At 46.4% G+C, this 10,888-nt stretch overlaps 1 pseudogene; it reads left to right on the top strand.

Annotated features, from left to right (window-relative positions):
* The first annotated feature begins 7,575 nt into the window (after positions 1-7,575).
* LOC149448965 (U2 spliceosomal RNA) lies at positions 7,576-7,735 on the top strand (annotated as a pseudogene).
* The last annotated feature ends 3,153 nt before the right edge of the window (positions 7,736-10,888 follow it).

Below are 10,888 nucleotides of genomic sequence, written 5' to 3'. Positions count from 1 at the left end.
AACTTCCATTTGACAATGGGAGTCTTCACTGTATAAAGCTGGAATGAAGGGGGTGAGGAAGAAGGCCCAGACACTACAGTGTATCCTGACCATAATTTAGGGACTACCTGTCAACAAAATTAATAAAATGGTAAAATTCTAGACAAACATGAAACATTACTTATTTACATTCATACAGTGAACTCAGTGTTCACTCTGAGGTCATCACAGAGGACAAAGGGGCGCTCTTTATGTCTGGAGGAAAATAAATGTAATCTCCAAACATGGAAAGGTTTCTTCCCAGTAAGAGCTCTGAAAATGTGGAATAGCCTCCCTCAAGAGTTGGTTCTGACCAGCTCAGTGGATTGCTTCAAAAAAGTCCTGGATTCTTTCTTGGATACACAGAATATAACTGGATATAACATTTATAGGTAAGGTTGATCCAGGGAATATCCGATTGCCTCTCGGGGGATCAGGAAGGAATTTTTTTCTCGGCAGGTCACTGAGTGCCTGAGCCATGTACCACTCCAGGCTTCTGGTTGGGTCCCAAGCATATGATCGCAATCTTTCCCCAGCCTGGACCAGCTGAGTGATGTCAGCCGAAGGCGAACTTTAGCCCACTGTTGTCTGAAAATGGGTCACCAGGGGTGGACTGACAACTCATGGGGCCCCCGGGCAATAGGGGATCATGGAGCCACTGTGTCCTCACCCATACCCAAAAAAGCCTATGAAAAAAGCCAATGAAAGGTACCAGGGGCATCTCATGGGGCCCCCTACTGACCCCCGGCCCTCGGGCAGTACCCGAGTGCTCGAATGGTCAGTCCGCCCCTGTGGGTCACAGAAGTCCAGAACAGACTGCACTGCTGTGATCCACAGGAGAAGTACAGCCAAACAAGCTTTGGCTGTACTTCTCCTTTAAGGCATCCCACAAGCATGTTATTTAAAGTGTTCCTAAACCCACAACAGTACAATCAGTCTGTAGATGCAGTAAAGCATGCTTGTTATACTCACTGTGGGACCTAAGGGGTTAATCCTCTGCATTGTGTAAAAAGGCTGTCTGATCCTGTCTTCTCTGATCCTCCCCTTCTTCTACTGTCCCCAATCCATCTGCTGATAGTACAGAGCCTTGGAGGCAAGCTGCACATGCTCAGATAGGTGTGTATTGCTTGAGAGTTTTTTTTTGCTATTGGGAGAGTGCATGTGATCAACACAGGACCAATCAGAGATATCCAGACAGTAGGTCAGGGGTCCTGTAGCCTCATAGGAGGAGAATGAAAACTTCTCCTACAAGCTGTAGCCAGTGCTCTGCTGGACACTGATAGAAGTCACAAGACTGCTATATACTGCTGATGAGAAAAGGTATTAAGCAGTTTATATTTACTAAAATAATTGCATTTCCATGTTTTGTGTACTGTGGGAGTGCGGATATAGTGAATGCAGGGTCCGGGGAGAGTGGATATAGTGAATGCAGCGTCTGGGGAGAGCGGATATAGTGAATGCAGGTTCCAGGGAGACCGGATATAGTGAATGCAGGGTCAGCGGAGACCGGATATAGTGAATGCAGGGTCCAGGGGAGAGCAGATATAGTGAATGCAGGGTCCGGGGAGAGCGGATATAGTGAATGCAGGGTCCAGGGAGAGCAGATATAGTGAATGCAGGGTCCGGGGAGAGCGGATATAGTGAATGCAGGGTCCGGGGAGATCAGATATAGTGAATGCAGGGTCCGGGGAGACCGGATATTGTGAATGCAGGGTCCGGGGAGACCGGATATAGGGAATGCAGGGTCCGGGGAGAGCAGATATAGTGAATGCAGGGTCCGGGGAGAGCAGATATAGTGAATGCGGGGTCTAGGGAGACCAGATATAGTGAATGCAGGGTCCAGGGAGACCGGATATAGTGAATGCAGGGTCCGGGGAGACCGGATATAGTGAATGCAGGGTCCGGGGAGACCGGATATAGTGAATGCAGGGTCCGGGGAGAGCAGATATAGTGAATGCAGGGTCCGGGGAGAGCAGATATAGTGAATGCAGGGTCCTGGGAGAGCAGATATAGTGAATGTAGGGTCCGGGGAGACCAGATATAGTGAATGCAGGGTCCGGGGAGAGCGGATATAGTGAATGCGGGGTCCGGGGAGAGCAGATATAGTGAATGCAGGGTCCGGGGAGACCGGATACAGTGAATGCAGGGTCCGGGGAGACCAGATACAGTGAATGCAGGGTCCGGGGAGACCGGATACAGTGAATGCAGGCTTTGGGGAGACCGGATATAGTGAATGCAGGGCCTGGGGAGAGCAGATATAGTGAATGCAGGGTCTGGGGAGACCAGATATAGTGAATGCAGGGTCCGGGGAGACCGGATATAGTGAATGCAGGGTCCGGGGGGATCGGATATAGTGAATGCAGGGTCTGTGTGCATGAGGAATAAAACATATCTCATATCTGAACACAAAGTAAAAGTGCTGACACAGGGATGTGAAGATATAGTCCTCATGCACACGGGACATTTGTACAGCGGCTGTTTTTGTCTTTTGACATTTTTTTCTACAGCCAGTGAACCCCCCCAGCATGTTCTCCTATGTGTCCATCCCCGGCATGATATCCTATGTGTGTCCATCCCCGGCATGTTATCCTATGTGTCCATCCCCGGCATGTTCTCCTATGTTCATCCCCGGCATGTTATCCCATGTGTCCATCCCCGGCGTGTTATCCTATGTGTCCATCCCCGGCATGTTATCCTATGTGTCCATCCCCGGCGTGTTATCCTATGTGTCCATCCCTGGCATGTTATCCCATGTGTCCATCCCCGGCGTGTTATCCTATGTGTCCATCCCCGGCATGTTATCCTATGTGTCCATCCCCGGCATGTTATCCTGTGTGTCCATCCCCGGCGTGTTATCCTATGTGTCCGTCCCCGGCATGTTATCCTATGTGTCCGTACCTGGCGTGTTATCCTGTGTGTCCATCCCCGGCGTGTTCTCCTATGTGTCCATCCCCGGCGTGTTATCCTATGTGTCCATCCCCGGCGTGTTATCCTATGTGTCCATCCCCGGCATGTTATCCTGTGTGTCCGTCCCCGGCATGTTATCCTATGTGTCCATCCCCGGCGTGTTATCCTATGTGTCCATCCCCGGCGTGTTATCCTATGTGTCCATCCCCGGCATGTTATCCTATGTGTCCATCCCCGGCATGTTATCCTATGTGTCCATCCCCGGCATGTTATCCTGTGTGTCCGTCCCCGGCATGTTATCCTATGTGTCCATCCCCGGCGTGTTATCCTATGTGTCCATCCCCGGCGTGTTATCCTATGTGTCCATCCCCGGCATGTTATCCTATGTGTCCATCCCCGGCATGTTATCCTATGTGTCCATCCCCGGCATGTTATCCTATGTGTCCATCCCCGGCATGTTATCCTATGTGTCCATCCCCGGCATGTTATCCTATGTGTCCATCCCCGGCATATTATCCTATGTGTCCATCCCCGGCATATTATCCTATGTATCCATCCCCGGCATGTTATCCTATGTATCCATCCCCGGCATGTTATCCTATGTATCCATCCCCGGCGTGTTATCCTATGTATCCATCCCCGGCGTGTTATCCTATGTGTCCATCCCCGACATGTTATCCTATGTTTCCATCCCCAGCGTGTTATCCTATGTGTCCATCCACAGCGTGTTATTCTATGTGTCCATCCCCAGCGTGTTATTCTATGTGTCCATCCCTAGCGTGTTATCCTATGTGTCCATCCACAGCATGTTATTCTATGTGTCCATCCCCAGCGTGTTATTCTATGTGTCCATCCCCGGCATGTTATCCTATGTGTCCATCCCCGGCATGTTATCCTATGTATCCATCCCCGGCGTGTTATCCTACGTGTCCATCCCCGACATGTTATCCTATGTGTCCATCCCCAACGTGTTATCCTATGTGTCCATCCCCAGCGTGTTATCCTATGTGTCCATCCCCAGCGTGTTATCCTATGTGTCCATCCCCAGCGTGTTATCCTATGTGTCCATCCCCAGCGTGTTATCCTATGTGTCCATCCCTGGCATGTTACCCTATGTGTCCATCCCCGGCATGTTATCCTATGTGTCCATCCCCAGCGTGTTATCCTATGTGTCCATCCCCAGCGTTTTATCCTATGTGTCCATCCCTGGCATGTTATCCTATGTGTCCATCCCCGGCGTGTTATCCTGTGTGTCCATCCCCAGCATGTTATCCTATGTGTCCATCCCCAGCATGTTATCCTATGTGTCCATCCCCGGCATGTTATCCTATGTGTCCATCCCCGGCATGTTATCCTATGTGTCCATCCCCGGCATGTTATCCTATGTGTCCATCCCCGGCGTGTTATCCTATGTGTCCATCCCCGGCATGTTATCCTATGTGTCCATCCCCAGCGTGTTATCCTATGTGTCCATCCCCAGCGTGTTATCCTATGTGTCCATCCCCGGCGTGTTATCCTATGTGTCCATCCCCGGCATGTTATCCTATGTGTCCATCCCCGGCGTGTTATCCTATGTGTCCATCCCTGGCATGTTATCCTATGTGTCCATCCCCGGCATGTTATCCTATGTGTCCATCCCCGGCATGTTATCCTATGTGTCCATCCCCGGCATGTTATCCTATGTGTCCATCCCCGGCATGTTATCCTATGTGTCCATCCCCGGCATGTTATCCTATGTGTCCATCCCCGGCGTGTTATCCTATGTGTCCATCCCTGGCGTGTTATCCTATGTGTCCATCCCCGGCATGTTATCCTATGTGTCCATCCCCAGCGTGTTATCCTATGTGTCCATCCCCAGCGTGTTATCCTATGTGTCCATCCCCGGCGTGTTATCCTATGTGTCCATCCCCAGCGTGTTATCCTATGTGTCCATCCCCAGCGTGTTATCCTATGTGTCCATCCCCGGCATGTTATCCTATGTGTCCATCCCCGGCATGTTATCCTATGTGTCCTTCCCCGGCATGTTATCCTATGTGTCCATCCCCGGCATGTTATCCTATGTGTCCTTCCCCGGCATGTTATCCTATGTGTCCATGCACACATAGACTGGTAGCAACGTTTTTTGGCTTGAAAAAACCCAGGACTAGTGGGCTTCTAGAGGAGATTTTTAGCTGTTAAGACGCTCTAACACTGAAAAACGCTGAAAAATGTGGTAAAACGCTGCAAACCGGCATTTTTAGACTTTTTTTTAACCTTTTTGGTAAAAAAAATACTAAAAAACACAAATGCGGAAAAACTTGGGAAAACGCGGCAAAACGCCGCTAAACACTAATGCAAAAACACTAAATTAACCACTTGCCCTCCAGAGGATTTACCCCCCTTAATGACCAGGCCTCTTTTTGCTACTCGGCGCTGCACTAATTCAACTGATAATTGCGCGGTCATGCAACGCTGCACCCAAACAATATTTAGGTCCTTTTTTTTATACAAATAGAGCTTTCTTTTGGTGGTATTTGATCACCTGTGTGCTGTGCAGAGCCATCCCAAGCAGTGTGCAGGAGCTGACAGGGAGGAGAACTGTTTTGTGTACAAACAGTTCTCCTCGTCATCGGAGATGCTCGGCAATCACCGAGCGCCAGCGAGTAATTACTGGCCGGGACCCGGTTATTGACAGCCATGGGCGCGAATGGAGGTGTGGGTGGGGTGCGTGCCCGCCCCCTACCTGGAACTGCAAAATCACGTATATATATATATATATATATGTGTGTGTGTGTGATTTTGCGCACCCGTGCCGCCCTGTAGCAGTATTTCTCAAGAAACTCTTCAGCAATATTGTGTTGCATAAAAAAAAGCAGCTATCACCATTTTTTTGTGCAGGGCCTTTGTTTTCAGAAAAATATATCATATTCTGGGGGTTTTAAGTAATTTTATAGCCAGAGATGCAGATTTTAACATGTGTTTGGTTTCATGCAAGGGAAAAAAAAAAACAGACGTTTTGCTTGTACATGATTGGATGATGGAAGTCAGCAGAGCTTCTGCTCATTTACTAAGCTCTGGAGCAACGGCACTTGCAAAGTGCTCAGTCTATTTGCCTTTAGTAAATCAACCCCTAACTCTCGTCTACAATATACTCACCTGATCTGCACTATACGAATGAGTAAGGCTGGCCATAGACGGGCCGTTAATTGGCCGAATTGTCGGCCAATAAATGAAAAATCGATCCTTGCTGCCATGGATGCTGTCACTAATGCTTACGAAAAACGGCCTTTTTTCGGAGATTTTCCAGCATGACTGATAAAAAAAAACAAGAAGATTCGTGAAAAACGGCCGATGGCATTGCCCCACTAACGGTGTGAATATCGGTCTATGGCCTGCATAAGTACATTATTCCTACTCCAGGTATGGGCAGCTCAGTGGCTTGATGGCTAGCACATTGTCCTTGAAGCATCAGGGTTCTTGGTTTGAATCATGATGAGGACTTGATCTGCTTGGAGTTTGCATGTTCTCCCTTTGCTTGCATGGCTTTCCTCCCAAGACATTCTGGTAGGCTGAGTGACTCTAGTGAGGTGAGGACCAGGGGTGGACTGACCATTTAGGCACTCGGGCACTGCTTGAGGGCCTGGGGTCAGTAGGGGGCCCCATGAGATGTCCCTGGTACCTTTCATAGGCTTTTTTGGGTGTGGTTTGAGTGTGGGCGAGGACACAGGGGCCCCATGATTTCCTATTGCCCGGGGGCCCCATGAGTTGTCAGTGCACCCCTGGTGAGGACCATAGATTGTACGCCCCTTAAACGACATGGAGTGTTGTGAACGTACAGAGTGTAAATTGTTAATGCTTTTTAAATACCTGCAATACACGGACGATGGGCTCCCCGGATGGAACTCCACATAGAAAGTGTCAACGTCCCGCACTCCCAACGTAACAATAATTCCCGTTTACGTTAAGTGCCGGTTCTCAGTATTTATAGAGAATGACGCTAACATTTCCAGGGGAGGATTAACTCCATACACACTGTCTCTGCACCGAGCAGAATCACATTGATAGCAAGTCCATCAACAGTGTTTATTCAAGGGTTAAAAAACAAAGATGTCTCTGCAGGCATTCCTCCTGGGCCGTCCATTATTAATTCCAGAGGGGATTTGATGATACGGATGAAGTCGGTGTCACTAAACAAGCAGAAAGCAGATGGAGTCTCAGGTTTCGTAGCCTCAATAATTCACAATAAACTGATCATTGACATCTGCTTGTATATTTATCGCAGCTTTGGGTGGCCTGTCGTACTGCTCTTTTTATTAAAAATTATGACTTTTTATTTTATATATATATATACAGAGCGGGTAAAATAAGTATTGAACACGTCACCATTCTTCTCAGTAAATATATTTCTAAAGTTGATATTGACATGAAAGTTTCACCCCATGTCGGTAACAACCCATGCCATCCATTCATCCATGTTGAAGGAATAAATCCATGGGTTGCAGCACGCCACAACATTTTATTCCAAAAAGGGGTCAGGCTGTATGACCTGTAGCTATAGCAGTAGCAAGGCTCTCACCGAGCAGCAGGTTAACCACTTGCCGTCCACCTGCTGTTTATAAACGGCAGGACGGTGGCACTCCAGGGGCGGGTTGCCGTTCATAAACGGCACCTGCCAGTTCTAGGCCTTTTGGCTAAGATCAAGTGTAGTATCTGTTCTTATCAGTGTCCAGTAGGGGTGCTCCCGGTCATTCTAGCTTTGCGGGGATGACTGTTGTATAGTACCCCCGCTGGTATGATGGGGGTCTGGATGGCTATTACGGGGGGAACAGAACCCGGGACGCCCACACGTAGCTGGGGCCTGGTAGTAATTCCCCTTTGGAATGTCTGAAGGATCCAGTACCTCCTGATTTGGACGGATCTACCTTGTCTGGCCAGGGGTCGGGAAGGCAGAGAGTCCGCAAACCAGTGCCCCCTGAGTAGTCGCCTCAGGGGTGCCACTAGTAGCACCTGGGTGTGGGACCCAACTGTCTGAAAATGGCACATGGTCACTTGTTTACAAACTTTTTCTGCACAACGCCCTTAGGACCAGGCCTTCTGGCTAGGACCAGGGCAATTTGGCACGACCACTTTTTTATTTTCTATTTATTTAATTTATTCACTCCCACGTATTGTCATTTTTTCTTTGCTTATGTGTGTGTTTTTCTCACAGGATGGAGGGTGTGGGTCCTCGGGCCTGCCCTGAAGTCTAAGGGGAGGATGTGTGGCCTTTTGGTTCCTTCCTCCCCTGTCCCTAGGGGGTTTTCTCTTCGGGAGAGCCCCCTGACCAAGTACTGGGTGTCCGGCTTCGGCTGGACACAAGGAACGGTGACAGAGAATCTATGCCTTCCCCACTCTTTCTAAGGTTAAAAATGAAACATTTTGGCTGTTTTTTTTCCTCACACTTGATCAATATTTCTAGTGAAAGTTTACGTAGAAAAGCACATCATAGCCCTCTCCTCTTCTCAAATGTCTTAAACTCTCTGTGCTGGCCCAACTCTTCCCCTCACTGCTCTGCATAAACTTTTTTGTAGTTGTCAAGGGAGGAGTGAAGGGGAATAGTTGAGTGAAGGTGTCACTTCAGAGACAGATCTGAGTCTGCTGGAGCTGCCACCATCACACCCAAGATGGCACCACCTGGTAGCAGCCTCGGGGTTTTTGGATGTCTACAACAGGAAGGCTAAAAAAGGTAAATACCATGCATAAAATACATAAAATTCTCATAACCTTACATAAAGACAATTGTTGAAATAATTAATCTTTAAAGTCCAGTGATAAAGATAAGTGACCACAATCCCGTGACATATAAAAACTAAAAAAACTAAAAAATAATTTTTTATAAATCAAAAGTCCAGTGATCCCAAAAAAAACTTTCTAAAAAATAAACGTCAGTGCTTCAAATAATTCTTCCACCATCCACCAGTGCCGAAATCAACATAAACCGCACTCACCAGATAATGGTGAGTAAAACACCTTTCAGGATTATTTAGGGCTCCTGGACCCCCTTTGAGGACTTCTTTTGATTTATAAAAAATTTTTTTTTAGTTTTTTTAGTTTTTATATGTCACGGGATTGTGGTCACTTATCTTTATCACTGGACTTTAAAGATTATTTATAAAATAATAATTTTGTATTTACTTATTATTTTACATTTGTGTTTTGCGCTGGTTTATATTGGAAAATTTGTTTTGGTTTATATACCTATGCACAGCAGCATTTCACTTATAATTGTTTGTTAGTAGATTGGTCCTGGGCGCTGTGTTTTTTTTATTTAAATTGTTGAAATAAACAGTTTACTGACAGGGTTTCTTTAAATATTTATTTATAAAGACATGCCCCTAACTCTGATTCATTAGAACATAAAAATGCCTAGCAGGAGGCCAAACGCTGTTTTGATTTCTGGACAGAACAGTAGGAGAAAAATAAAACAGTCCTTTTTAGATGCACAACATCATACATTTGGAAACAAATGACTTTTCAGGCTCCCCAAAGGTCCTTATAAACCAACGTCTATCTTGACTCTTTACCTACCTAGCAGTCTGATTATGTCCATATTTCTGTGCTGAAAGTGGTACTTTTTTTGCATGGAAATATGTTGTTTTTTTATTGTAGGCCTGTAATTTTTAGGAATAATTCACTGAAATCTGTCCGAACAAGAGTCTAATAAACATCCCGGGTAGGATAAAATTTGAAACACGAAATCATAAATTATAATTTAATAAATAATCCTAAAAAATAATAATATAATAATAAAAAATTTAATTCAATAATATAACCAAACCAAAAACACTGAAATTTGAAATATAGCGCCAAGTTCGTGTTGGTTATGTGTTAGAGAAGACACTAGTAGCTTGTGATGAGGCAGAACTTGGTTTACTTGTGTGGCTTAAGTTGCAAACATACAAAACATTTCAGTAATCTGTAACAGCAGACATCTTGGTTATGAAGAGAGAGAGAAGAGAGAGAACCAACAAGTTTACAGATATGCACAACTGGTAACCTTAGTGTACAGTGCCATCTACTGGTCAAGTGATATTAACACACAATACTGTATATAGTACATGCTGTTGCATCCCCAACAGTTCGCACATCACTGAGCAAAGTCGCAGAATCGTTTTCAGTGTCTGATGACGAATTTCCCCACAAATCATTATCACTCAATTCTGCAAGTGGTTCTAATTTACTATCGCTGTTCTCTAGCCGGTCTAAAATCGCTTTTGACCTAAAGGGACGCTTTTTGGACGCCATGGACGTTTCTCAGTTTCCAGGCAGAAAAAACAGTAAAAATGCAGGCAGGGCGCCGGACAAAGCACTCGGGACAAAATGTATGTGAAATGGTTTGATACAGGAATGGAATACTATGTGATTTTAGTGTATTTAGTGGATGTCACATTTTTACATTTTTTAATTTCCTGCCGTTCCGTCCCCCATACGTCCCGACGTCGCAGGGAACGGAACCCGGAAGACAAATGCCAGCATCGGCCGGAGGAGATTGCCGGGGATGCTGCAGGAGGGACATCACAGGAGCGCAGGACAAGGTAAGTGAAACAGGGAATCCCAGAGCAACGCTGCAGTGTATTCCCAAGTGTAGCTCGGGGTTACCGCTTCTGGTACTGAAAGTTTACCCCAAACTACAATATTGCCAGGGGGGTTAAAGACAGCGCAGACCAACTTACACAGTTACACACCAACAATATCTACAGTTCTATAAGCCTATTATACTGCTCTATTCTCCAAAGATTTGGTAGATCAGGGAACAGCCCAATCATTTTTAGAAGGTCTAGCACTCCCCAATCTCTTGAAGTCCCAGTTGAACAGCCTCAATGCTCCCATATCCCCAGAGGAAACCGTATGCACGATTAAAGCCCTAGCAAACAATAAATCCCTGAGCCCCGATGGCTATCCTGGCAAAATTCTACAAGGAAATGACATACTCCCTAATCTCCTA

This window comes from Staurois parvus, unplaced genomic scaffold (genome assembly GCF_062004578.1).
Source record: "Staurois parvus isolate SC_StPar_1 unplaced genomic scaffold, SC_StPar_1.0 ptg000647l, whole genome shotgun sequence".
Classification (NCBI taxonomy): domain Eukaryota; kingdom Metazoa; phylum Chordata; class Amphibia; order Anura; family Ranidae; genus Staurois; species Staurois parvus.
Note: the sequence above shows the minus strand (reverse complement) of the source record. Positions and strands in the feature narration are given on the sequence as shown.